Source organism: Schistocerca nitens, chromosome 6 (assembly GCF_023898315.1).
Source record: "Schistocerca nitens isolate TAMUIC-IGC-003100 chromosome 6, iqSchNite1.1, whole genome shotgun sequence".
NCBI lineage: Eukaryota > Metazoa > Arthropoda > Insecta > Orthoptera > Acrididae > Schistocerca > Schistocerca nitens.
This window is the reverse complement of record NC_064619.1, coordinates 135,502,039-135,515,728: the sequence shown is the minus strand read 5'-3', so window position 1 is coordinate 135,515,728 and position 13,690 is coordinate 135,502,039. Positions and strand designations below refer to the sequence as shown.

The 13,690-nt window shown below is 47.5% G+C and overlaps 1 protein-coding gene across 2 annotated transcripts in view; it reads right to left on the bottom strand.

Annotated features, from left to right (window-relative positions):
• The window catches only part of LOC126262294 (chitin synthase chs-2), a 380,478-nt gene that overhangs the window by 341,000 nt on the left and 25,788 nt on the right, over positions 1-13,690 (bottom strand). The window lies entirely within an intron of this gene.

Genomic DNA, 13,690 nt, shown 5'->3' with positions numbered 1-13,690 from the left:
ACTACAGTGAACAGAGACGTCAATGAACGGACAGATCGTAACTTTGCGAAAATAAAGAAGGTAAACTTTTGACTCGAGGGAGACTTGAACCAAGATCCCCTCGTTCCGCAGTTGCTCACGCTAACCACGGGACCACGGCGCTCCTGAGCTCACATTATCCTTGATGTTGCTTATCTTGCACATGGACTACTCAGTTTGTATATTTTGCTTATTTTTTTCATAGTTCCACACAACTTCTTCCTGTTTTCTGGATTGATATGTGTTCAGTTTTTCAAGGCCTATCCACTGTGCCAACTTATAACTAAATCTGAGGGGGGTGCGATGGGGAGGTTCCCTTGTCAGTGTTGAGATCACCCAGTTTTCTATTGGATTACCGAGGAAAACATTTCACACACACCACCGCTCAGAATCTCCACGAAAAGCCCTGAGAAGGTAACATAAAGAGCGTCAGTGGATCCACCCCTTCCCTTGGAGCGTTGATTCTCACACATTTCGCGGTCGAAAACGACAGTTCGCAGTGGGACGAGCAAGAGGACGACGTTCTCCACAGCGTTCGACACCACTAACACTCCCTAGACGATTCATCCTTACCCTAAGGACATCGTGGGACTGCTACCCTATTAAACATGATCTGACCTCTTTGGTGTGTAGTGCGACCGCAGGTTTTGCTCTGGTCTGCGGGGTGGAAGCCCTATAGATCGTTCAAAACCATTCGATAAAATCTGAACGTGATCCGAAGATGTAAAGTGTGCTTACGTTTTTTCAGCTGTGACATAATCACAGCAGGGCGCAACATTAACACGTGTGCGAATAACATGACAAGGGGTTCTTCTAAGACCCACCAATGCGTGGGTGCCCTCGATGACACCCACGCAGCTTTGTTGAGCACGTTAGACGTGTGCCTGACAGAGACTTCGATCCCCGTTCCGCCGAGTGGTGATGCGCAGCTGCTCTGGCGCTTGACGGCAGGCAACCCCACTCAACGAGTGTCATATAGGTTGCCTGCCCTTGGACCCTAGAGCAGCCGAAATAATTCTGCAGTCAATTGAGGATTTTGTGTTGCATTCTTGCTTGTCATTTTTAACTCACGCCAAATCCTAAATTAGTTTTTTAGTTGTTTCATTAAATAATGCAAAGCAAATGCTGATGTAATTTTTGTAACAAGTTTACGACCGATATTTCATTCTCTTTTCTTCTACACTTGACCATTATTCCACTGGAGGCAACACAGCTGCCGATGTGATGGTAAGCAAATTAGTGCATTTGTACTGCTGTTCGCCTTTTTTTTTCTTCAGTAATTTAAAGAATTACATTTATTACCAGTTGCCATAATGTGTAATTACAATATGCTATCACTTCCATGGAGAAGAAATAAAAACTTTGAGGTTCGCCGATGACATTGTAATTCTGTCAGAGACAGCAAAGGACTTGGAAGAGCAGTTGAACGGAATGGACAGTGTCTTGAAAGGAGGGTATAAGATGAACATCAACAAAAGCAAAACGAGGATAATGGAATGTAGTCGAATTAAGTCGGGTGATGTTGAGGGTATTAGATTAGGAAATGAGACACTTAAAGTAGTAAAGGAGTTTTGCTATTTGGGGAGCAAAATAACTGATGATGGTCGAAGTAGAGAGGATATAAAATGTAGACTGGCAATGGCAAGGAAAGTGTTTCTGAAGAAGAGAAATTTGTTAACATCGAGTATAGATTTAAGTGTCAGGAAGTCATTTCTGAAAGTATTTGTATGGAGTGTAGCCATGTATGGAAGTGAAACATGGACGGTAAATAGTTTGGACAAGAAGAGAATAGAAGCTTTCGAAATGTGGTGATACAGAAGAATGCTGAAGATTAGATGGGTAGATCACATAACTAATGAGGAAGTACTGAATAGGATTGGGGAGAAGAGGAGTTTGTGGCACAACTTGACCAGAAGAAGGGATCGGTTGGTAGGACATGTTCTGAGGCATCAAGGGATCACCAATTTAGTATTGGAGGGCAGCGTGGAGGGTAAAAGTCGTAGGGGGAGACCAAGAGATGAATACACTAAGCAGATTCAGAAGGATGTAGGTTGCAGTAGGTACTGGGAGATGAAGAAGCTTGCACAGGATAGAGTAGCATGGAGAGCTGCATCAAACCAGTTTCAGGACTGAAGACCACAACAACAACAACATCACTTCCTACGTACTCCGTGAATCCTTAGTCAGTTATTTTTTAACCTCTCGCATGATAAGGAGGTGTCAGCATGGTATGTGCTCCAAATTCCAATAGAAAAATTAAAAAAAAAGTAATACTACGCAATATAAAGGGTTAACGAATATCAAGCGTTAATTGTTCTGTGCTGGTTCTTTGTAGTCTTGGGTTGATCATTTAAGTGTTGACGATGAGGAAAGTCATACGTCTTCTTCCGCAGGGCTGATGACAAACTGGCTAGAGTTGAAAGGTCTCCTGACTCATTAAGAATGCAGAGTTGGTGACTCAGGTGTAAAACCAACCTTCATATTTCGGCACGACAGGGCACCTTCCTGTTCATCGTCGTTACTGTAGATTTCCTGCAGTAGGCATCACTGTGCCGTGTGCAATCATGTTCAGAATCAATTTCTTTGACTTTATTTGCAGTAAGTCTCTTAGTTGGGAGGATAACGTGCAGACACATCTGTAGTTGAATCCTGTACTGTTAGCCTGCTCATCCAGCACAGCATTCTGGCCAATGAGAAATGTCTTGTGGGTAATATTGTGAAATTTAAAACAAACAGAGAGCTTTCCGTCGAGCAATTCCTACAGCAATGGAGAGTATATTCGCAGAAACTCTTAAAATTTATGTTGTACATTAAATTATAATCAGTATTAGAACCGCAGAATATCTCATTGCATTGCAGCTAAATTAAATGTACATCTTTGACTGTTTTCCACATCCCAGAGACCCCACTCCACGGTATCCAAGGGAAACGAATATTTTAATACATGTAGCACACAACCTAGTTCGAAGTCCGTCCTATTTTAGACAATTTATCAGTCTATGTGACCCCCTTTTGTATACACTCTCCAACTTTTCCAGTTATCTCCCTGAGTTAATGTTGTAAATTAACGCGATGTTTCTCAGAGGATATTTTAGTACTGACTAACCCGAATAAAAAATTCATAGAGACATATGACAATTACTCAGCAATATGTTGAATAAAAGATATTTATCAGAGACAATCAATAATCCTAAAAGGACTTGCTGGTACATTTTGTTCATTTAGTAGCAGCTGGTTTTCATTGAAAAGGCATAATTTTCATTAGCAACTTAATTTCAGTTTTTCAAATCCCTCCGCAATAATTGATGGAGGTCTTTTAGGTCTACCTGACGTTCATTTATGGTTGCCACTAAATAGATCACTTATCACGTGGAAAGTTGTCTTCACCTTGTACAGTATTGTAAATGATAGCGGAAGCGCTTGTCTTCTTGCGTACTGTGATAAATGCAGTGAAGTGCTTATGAACCTATAATGTCTAACACAATACACGATTCTGCAAGTATTTGTTTCAACGGAGAGTGCTACTAGAAATGAATGACATGCTGAAGGGATCGAAACCTTGAAAACAACCTGGTTCCGCACGGAACACGCTAAAGTACCTTGTTATATTGTTGACCTTATTTAACTTTTTATGGTCTGCCACAGTTCTGTGACCTTTATTTATTTATTATTATTTTCTAAGACCATCGATTCATCACGCATTTTCGAGTTTATACGGCTAACAAAATGGCTCTGAGCACTATGGGACTTAACTTCGAGGTCATCAGTCCCATAGAACTTAGAACTACTTAAACCTAACTAACCTAAGGACATCACACACATCCATCCCCGAGGCAGGATTCGAACCTGCGACGGTAGCGGTCGCGCGGTTCCAGACTGAAGCTCCTAGAACCGCTCGGCCACTTCGGCCGGCCACACTGCTAACACCGCAAGACTTGTACGTCTCGGCAACTGTCGGTGTTGTTCTAGGAGAGTGTGTTTTAGTTGACGAACGCCCACTGCACCGTCTCGGTTAGGTATTGACAGTCAGCGACTCGGACGAGTAGCAGATACCACGGGCTTGCTCATCCGGACCAAGTTCCAAGCAAGAGTGAATCACTAGAGTTAGAGTGTCGCTGTTTTCTCTCCGCTGCTTCATGAGGAATTTAGTACCTCGCAGCAATTTCCGGAGTACGGCGCATTCTCTGAGGCCGCAGGTGGCCGTTCGTTCCTCTATGAGTCCAGTGCAGCCCGGAAAGCAATTGGGAAGCCGTCGTTATGGAGTGATTGCAGCCTGAACAGCAAAACTGAGAGGATGTTTGAGGAGACAGCGATGAAATCGGAACCACAGTTGTGGACCATCTCTTGAACGTGCAGGAAATTTCAGAAAGACTCATCCGGGTTCATGAAAGTGTATCTTCTTCGGTAATGGAGATAGAAACTTGGGGTAAATTTTAACTTACTCATCAAACCCAAAAGTTTATATGCAGACTGAAAAGACGAATGGAAATTTGTACGAAGGTCGAGACCCGGATCTCCTGCTCACGAGGCAAGTGCGCTGGCTGCTACGCCAGTCTGGTACAGTGGCTTTGCACAACTGAACAGACTAGCCTAACATTCCCCCCTCCTCAATCCAAATTCCTATTCGAGTCTCAGCTCACTTGGTACCGCCCCTAACCTCGAACAGAATGCCAGAGGCTCTCCAGAGACTTGAAAAGGTCTCTGAAGCCATGCAGTTCCGTTTGATTACAGCACCTAAACCTGGGTTTCAGGCAGGATTCCCCGTGTCGTTCGATGCTGAAGTGCTATGCCAGTACAGTTGAAGAGCCTCTACAATGCTGTTCGGATTTAGGAGGAACACCAAAGTGGGGCCGGCCGCGGTGGCCGTGCGGTTCTGGCGCTGCAGTCCGGAACCGCGAGGCTGCTACGGTCGCAGGTTCGAATCCTGCCTCGGGCATGGATGTGTGTGATGTCCTTAGGTTAGTTAGGTTTAAGTAGTTCTAAGTTCTAGGGGACTTATGACCTAAGATGTTGAGTCCCATAGTGCTCAGAGCCATTTGAACCATTTGAACCAAAGTGGGCAGAGGCGTGAATGGGGATGTGGACAGAGGAGCGAAGCGTCCTAGAGCAGTCCACGCAGTAGTGCGAAGCCACTTTTACAGGGTGGCGTAGTTGTTAGCGTGAACGGAAAACCCAGGTTTGAATCCTAGCCTTGGTACAAATTTTCATCCGTCGTTTCAGTCGGCATGTACACATCACAGATGTGTGAGTCTTGAAAAGGTCTCTATAGCCATATACACTCCTGGAAATGGAAAAAAGAACACATTGACACCGGTGTGTCAGACCCACCATACTTGCTCCGGACACTGCGAGAGGGCTGTACAAGCAATGATCACACGCACGGCACAGCGGACACACCAGGAACCGCGGTGTTGACCGTCGAATGGCGCTAGCTGCGCAGCATTTGTGCACCGCCGCCGTCAGTGTCAGCCAGTTTGCCGTGGCATACGGAGCTCCATCGCAGTCTTTAACACTGGTAGCATGCCGCGACAGCGTGGACGTGAACCGTATGTGCAGTTGACGGAGGGCGTATAGTGGGCATGCGGGAGGCCGGGTGGACGTACCGCCGAATTGCTCAACACGTGGGGCGTGAGGTCTCCACAGTACATCGATGTTGTCGCCAGTGGTCGGCGGAAGGTGCACGTGACCGTCGACCTGGGACCGGACCGCAGCGACGCACGGATGCACGCCAAGACCGTAGGATCCTACGCAGTGCCGTAGGGGACCGCACCGCCACGTCACAGCAAATTAGGGACACTGTTGCTCCTGGGGTATCGGCGAGGACCATTCGCAACCGTCTCCATGAAGCTGGGCTACGGTCCCGCACACCGTTAGGCCGTCTTCCGCTGACGCCCCAACATCGTGCAGCCCGCCTTCAGTGGTGTCGCGACAGGCGTGAATGGAGGGACGAATGGAGACGTGTCGTCTTCAGCGATGAGAGTCGCTTCTGCCTTGGTGCCAATGATGGTCGTATGCGTGTTTGGCGCCGTGCAGGTGAGCGCCACAATCAGGACTGCATACGACCGAGGCACACAGGGCCAACACCCGGCATCATGGTGTGGGGAGCGATCTCCTACACTGGCCGTACACCACTGGTGATCGTCGAGGGGACACTGAATAGTGCACGGTACATCCAAACCGTCATCGAACCCATCGTTCTACCATTCCTAGACCGGCAGGGAACTTGCTGTTCCAACAGGACAATGCACGTCCGCATGTATCCCGTGCCACCCAACGTGCTCTAGAAGGTGTAAGTCAACTACCCTGGCCAGCAAGATCTCTGGATCTGTCCCCCATTGAGCATGTTTGGGACTGGATGAAGCGTCGTCTCACGCGGTCTGCACGTCCAGCACAAACGCTGGTCCAACTGAGGCGCCAGGTGGAAATGGCATGGCAAGCCGTTCCACAGGACTACATCCAGCATCTCTACGATCGTCTCCATGGGAGAATAGCAGTCTGCATTGCTGCGAAAGGTGGATATACACTGTACTAGTGCCGACATTGTGTATGCTCTGTTGCCTGTGTCTATGTGCCTGTGGTTCTGTCAGTGTGATCATGTGATGTATCTGACCCCAGGAATGTGTCAATAAAGTTTCCCCTTCCTGGGACAATGAATTCACGGTGTTCTTATTTCAATTTCCAGGAGTGTAGTTCCATATGACCAAAACTTTGTCTTGGTGCCAGTTGTAGGTTATCGGTTCGTGTGGTCGCCGGAGCGGGTCTGCCTGGTGAAGCCAGCTCGGCCTCTCGCTCGTCCATTACCCATTGTGCGTCGTGTAGGGGTGGCGACAACACAGCAACAAAAGGAGCTTCGATTCTCCGTCTCAACAGGCGTAATTCATTTATAGCCGAGCGAGCTGATTTTCGTCCAGAGTGCAGCACAGCATAACGGGACTTGCGGATACCGCGCTGCACCATTGGCCTGCGCGGTCCCCGATCCCAGGATACGCGATTTTCGAGTGACGGTTTGTGAAAGACACTTTTCACACAACTTGGGGTGAACTATGAAGCCACGTAGTACAACGGTAAATGCGGTAACGCCAGACGTGCTTTGCAGAAGTACGGGACGAGTGTGACTACGTCCTGTGGGGGGCACATTCAGCTAAGTGAAAGCTTGTATACTAAACGTAATGCTAAAAGGTGCCCAAGGTTGCACAACATGCACGTATATAAAAAACAGACCAATGTAAACCGAATGTTTCCTATGAAAATTAAAATTTGCAGTTCTGTGCTTCCGTTAAAGTTCACCCCAAGTTTCTCTACTCACTCATGTTGAAGAGTTGAAGATATAGACTTGTGATATAAAGTGAATCTTCTTTAAACGCTTTATAATCTGAGACCTAAATCTAAATGCGACGTTCATCCATTTGTTACAGATCAGCTGGTAGAACAGATTTATTTCGTGAAGTATGAGAACATCACGATAAAAATACAGAGATCCAGAAGCGCGATACTATGGTATTTACACACGCCAACATAATGGAAAGAATGGTTCAAATGGTTCAAATGGCTCTGAGCACTATGCGACTTAACTTCTGAGGTCATCAGTCGCCTAGAACTTAGAACTAATTAAACCTAACTAACCTAAGGACATCACACACATCCATGCCCGAGGCAGGATTCGAACCTGCGACCGTAGCAGTCGCTCGGTTCCAGACTGTTGCGCCTAGAACCGCACGGCCACTGAAATGGCAGTGGGCTGGTCATGTTGCTCGAACAAATGATGGTAGATGGTCTAAACAGGTCCTAGACTGGAGCCCAATTTACCAAAAACGACCTAGAGGAAGACGACCAGACAGATGGGACAGAGATATAAGGAAGACAGTGGGATTGAATTGGCAACGGGACGCTCAGCATCGGAAGAGATGGAAGATCTTATTGGGATGCTTTGTTACACGCCGACTCAAAGAGGCCACATCATTAAGTGATAGGACTGGCTGATGATATGACGTTTGAGTATAAAGAGTGAAAATGTAACACTGAATTTGATAATATTTTGATTTAATCCGAGGAAATGTACGTCTGAAACTGGGTGGTTTTGGAGGAAACAAAGGAAAGGTGGTTGTAACGTGACGTTAGCTGCGTCGAAGCCCAGGAGCCGGCAGAGATGTTTGGGCCGCGCGTTGGCAGGGCGGCTGACTGTCCAAGGCTGTGCGGCCGGTCGCCGCCGCCGCCGCCGCCGCCGCCGCCGCCGTGGAGAAACCGGTCGCCGGACTGAACCGTTTCGGAACACTCTCTTCCAACACGTAAGCCGCAAACCCACAATGTACGGTCCCACCAGTGTCATTACTACCACAACGGCGCTACTAATTTGTAGATAAGAAAGCACTGAAACGTTGACAACTAACAAAGTTGCGTCCTCGAAATTCCGATTCCACTGATTACCTATAATTATAACTAGAAATTTTTGTGGTCTGTTTAGACGATTACTTGATGTTTACAATGAAAGTGCAATATCAAGGTGAGACAAAGGATAGATGACTGTCGTATTTCTTATTCTTTCTTCACTGCATGTGCAAATGTGTCGTATGATTCATATCCTGTGCATCCTAGCTTTTCTATCTGAATACTATAGGGAGAACTCCCTCAAACCAAATCCATCTAAGACACAGGTTAGCGCTTTCCACCTCCGCACAAAACAGGCAAACAGGAAGCTGAACGTCACCTGGAATGGCAACAAACTGGACCATACGGATAAACCAACATACCTTGGTGTCGTGCTGGATAGATCACTGACGTACAGATATCACTGTGAAAAAACCTGCCAAAAAGTTGCTGCCAGGAACAATATTTTAAGAAAACTGACGAATAGTAAATGGGGAGCTAGTCCGACTGTATTACGAACAACTGCTCAAGCACTTTGCTTCTCCACGGCAGAATATGCATGCCCTGTATGGTCTCGATCCACACATGCCAAAAAAGTCACTACAGTCCTTAATGAAACATGCAGGCTAACAACAGGATGCATGAAACCCACTCCACTTGGGAAAATATACACTCCTGGAAATTGAAATAAGAACACCGTGAATTCATTGTCCCAGGAAGGGGAAACTTTATTGACACATTCCTGGGGTCAGATACATCACATGATCACACTGACAGAACTACAGGCACATAGACACAGGCAACAGAGCATGCACAATGTCGGCACTAGTACAGTGTATATCCACCTTTCGCAGCAATGCAGGCTGCTATTCTCCCATGGAGACGATCGTAGAGATGCTGGATGTAGTCCTGTGGAACGGCTTGCCATGCCATTTCCACCTGGCGCCTCAGTTGGACCAGCGTTCGTGCTGGACGTGCAGACCGCGTGAGACGACGCTTCATCCAGTCCCAAACATGCTCAATGGGGGACAGATCCGGAGATCTTGCTGGCCAGGGTAGTTGACTTACACCTTCTAGAGCACGTTGGGTGGCACGGGATAATTGCGGACGTGCATTGTCCTGTTGGAACAGCGAGTTCCCTTGCCGGTCTAGGAATGGTAGAACGATGGGTTCGATGACGGTTTGGATGTACCGTGCACTATTCAGTGTCCCCTCGACGATCACCAGTGGTGTACGGCCAGTGTAGGAGATCGCTCCCCACACCATGATGCCGGGTGTTGGCCCTGTGTGCCTCGGTCGTATGCAGTCCTGATTGTGGCGCTCACCTGCACGGCGCCAAACACGCATACGACCATCATTGGCACCAAGGTAGAAGCGACTCTCATCGCTGAAGACGACACGTCTCCATTCGTCCCTCCATTCACGCCTGTCGCGACACCACTGGAGGCGGGCTGCACGATGTTGGGGCGTGAGCGGAAGACGGCCTAACGGTGTGCGGGACCGTAGCGCAGCTTCATGGAGACGGTTGCGAATGGTCCTCGCCGATACCCCAGGAGCAACAGTGTCCCTAATTTGCTGGGAAGTGGCGGTGCGGTCCCCTACGGCACTGCGTAGGATCCTACGGTCTTGGCGTGCATCCGTGCGTCGCTGCGGTCCGGTCCCAGGTCGACGGGCAGGTGCACCTTCCGCCGACCACTGGCGACAACATCGATGTACTGTGGAGACCTCACGCCCCACGTGTTGAGCAATTCGGCGGTACGTCCACCCGGCCTCTCACATGCCCACTATACGCCCTCGCTCAAAGTCCGTCAACTGCACATACGGTTCACGTCCACGCTGTCGCGGCATGCTACCAGTGTTAAAGACTGCGATGGAGCTCCGTATGCCACGGCAAACTGGCTGACACTGACGGCGGCGGTGCACAAATGCTGCGCAGCTAGCGCCATTCGACGGCCAACACCGCGGTTCCTGGTGTGTCCGCTGTGCCGTGCGTGTGATCATTGCTTGTACAGCCCTCTCGCAGTGTCCGGAGCAAGTGTGGTGGGTCTGACACACCGGTGTCAATGTGTTCTTTTTTCCATTTCCAGGAGTGTACAAAGCAGCTGGATTCTCATCTCCTGAATCCCGAAGAATTGCGCACGAACATACAGAAAAATTTAAACAGATTTTCGACGAGCGCCACACGCTGCATGGTTCTTCATGTGGACGTAGCAGACTTAAATCCCGCAAGAGATTTCTCACTAGTGAATTGAACGAGCCTCCGAAAGACTACCCTGCCTCACGAAAAATACCCAGCGGCAGTACATCAAGCTGGAAGATTTGGAGAACACTGAACCGCATCAGAACAGGCGTAGCACCAGTTAAAGCAAACCTAGTCAAATGGGGCTTCAAGGACGAAGGAGACAACAAATGCGACTGTGGTGAAGTTCACGATATGGAACACCTTCTACAGTGTTCCAACTGCCCCACAAGGTGTACCCTTGACGAACTATGGCTTGAGAAGAGAGAAACATTGGACTTGGCCCGACATTGGGCTGAAAGGCTTTGAAACAAATCTCCGGACACGAAAAAGTAAGTAAGTCTAAAATAATAATAATAAAACTTTGTTTCTGTCTGTAAATATTTTTTTCCTTTCTATTTAGTTACAAATCAGATGTGAAATGCCACTGAAATCTTCTACGCAAAACCTAGGATCGGTACCGCAAAACGGAGGAAGTGAACGTAATGTTCACATGTGTCTCCTCAGAGCTCTGGAGAAAACAGTATGTAATCATAAATATACTGTGCTCACACTGAGATAAGGTACTACAAATCTGGTTCCTGTACAGGTTCTAGGTCATAGGAAACAAAGAAAAAATTAAAATTTATCTTCCTTTGTTATTTCCGCACTAATATCGAACTTAGCCGTTAATTTTTTATCAATATTAGCAGAGTGAAACACCTCCACTGTAGAATTAAAGTAAATAATAAATAAGATAGAAATGCCAGTACATCAGTCAGTGATTTAAGAAGATTGAGTGAAAAATGACGTTTGCTAATGTTTGAACTCGATACTTCACTGGATCCTCCAGTGCAAGTAAGCACTAACATTATCATAGATAATTAATTTAAATCGTCGCAGTTTACTAACGTACAGAACAATTTTTATTCCATTCCCTCTTTATCACAGGCGATGACGACAATTAGATACACGAATATTTATGTGTGAGGTAACAGGATACATATAGCAATGTGTACATGTTAAGTGCTTGTATAGCCACTGAAGATGAAGCAAGAGACGCATCTAAACGAATGATAAAAGAGTGACTAGTTGTGTTTGTTTTGTTTTCTTCGTTTCAAGTCCTCTGATACAACGCATGTACTCTGGTCACGAGTCAAGATCGGTTGGTAAGAAGTTGAAGTTTGCTACCAACCTTACTATCAGTGAACAAATGCGTATATCTGCTCCTGCATTAGGAATCTTGCTTTGTCGTTTCTTCTCTCGTGTTTAGTTTTCACGAATACGGCTTTCTCGGTGGCAGTTGTTTCAAGACGTCAGATGGCAGCTGATCAGCTACGGGGATCAGACGATCGGTAAAGATGAAGAGGGCTGGCAGCTGCTTTCGGCAGGCCGGCAGCTGCTGGTTGCGGCTGCTGGAGCGAGAGTGAAAGTCTGCGGGGACCGGCCCGTGACGTCACGCACCCTGGACCGGTCACGTGGCCGCAGGGCACCCGCGGCGTGGCGCTCGCTCTGACTTGCTTGCGCCCGGCAGCTGCCCGTGGTGTTGTGCAAGGATTCGTTAACCGAAACAGTGCTGGTCCCGAACAGCACCGACGCCGTAAAAAATAAAAAATAAAAAAAATCGTATGCAGTATCTTGCCAGCTTTGTAATTGGGGTGATAATTTCTTATATAGACTGGCGTGCAACATTTAAAGACGAAAGCAACTTTCGTATGATATGTCACCGCCAAGGAACACAGCTCGCTGCAATTTGGACCGTACATAGAAAGAAGTGCTGCAGTCTAGTACAGAAGCTAACTTAAAGAAGGCGGGTGCCAGGTTGAGATTCATTGGGAGAGTCCTTAGAAAATGTAGTCCATCAACAAAGGAGGTGGCATACAAAACACTCGTTCGACCTGTACTTGAGAATTGCTCGTCAGTGTGGGATCCGTACCAGGTCGGGTTGACAGAGGAGATAGAGAAGGTCCGAAGAAGAGCGGCGCGTTTCGTCACGGGGTTATTTGGTAAGCGTGATAGCGTTACGGAGATGTTTAGCAAACTCAAGTGGCAGACTCTGCGAGAGAGGCGCTCTGCATCGCGGTGTAGCTTGCTGTCCAGGTTTAGAGAGGGTGCATTTCTGGATGAGGTATCGAATATATTGCTTTTCCTTACTTATACCAACCGAGAAGATCACGAATGTAAAATTAGAGAGATTCGATCGCGCACGGAGGCTTTCCGGCAGTCGTTCTTCCCACGAACCTTACGCGACTGGAGCAGGAAAGGGAGGTAATGACAGTGCCACGTAAAGTGCCCTCCGCCACACACCGTTGGATGGCTTGCAGAGTATGAATGTAGATGTAGATAGAGATGTAAAGAAATACACAGTGAGACGAACACTTTTATTCAGGGACTACAATTGCACTAAACTCACCGCGATTCATTATGGTCCTCTGGACATTACAAAAGGCTGCACAGTGTTCTCAGTAGGGTGCGTGATCACCACGGACGGCAATGCTTGGTGTGCGACACGCTCCATGCTGGCCACAAGGAGTTGTTGTGGTGGGCGCACCTCTCCTCCACCACCGGCGTCCACAATCGTTGGTGCACGTGGATGTGCTGCAATACGTCTGCCCAGTGCGTCGCACACGTATTCGATGGGGTTCAAGTCAGAGGAACGGACAGACTAATGCCTTTGCCGAACACCCTCTCATTCCGAGAGCTCCTGTACCTGCCCAGTCAGACGATGTAGCGCACCGTCGTTCATAGAAATGAAGTCAGGGCCGAATGGACCCCTGAAAAGACGTACATGGTGAAGAAGCACGGTGTCGCAGCAACGTTGATCAGTGAGTGTACCCTGTTCGAAGAAGATCTACATCTACGTCTACATCTACGTGATTACTCTGCTATTCACAATTAGGTGCCTGACAGAGGGTTCAATTGACCACCTTCAAGTTCTCCCTACCGTTCCACTCTCGAACGGCGCGCGGGAAAAACGAGCACTTAATTTTTTTCTGTGCGACCCCTGACTTCCCTTACTTTATCGTGATGATCATTTCTCCCTATGTAGGTGGGTTCCAACAGAATGTTTTCGAAATAGGAGGAGAAAAA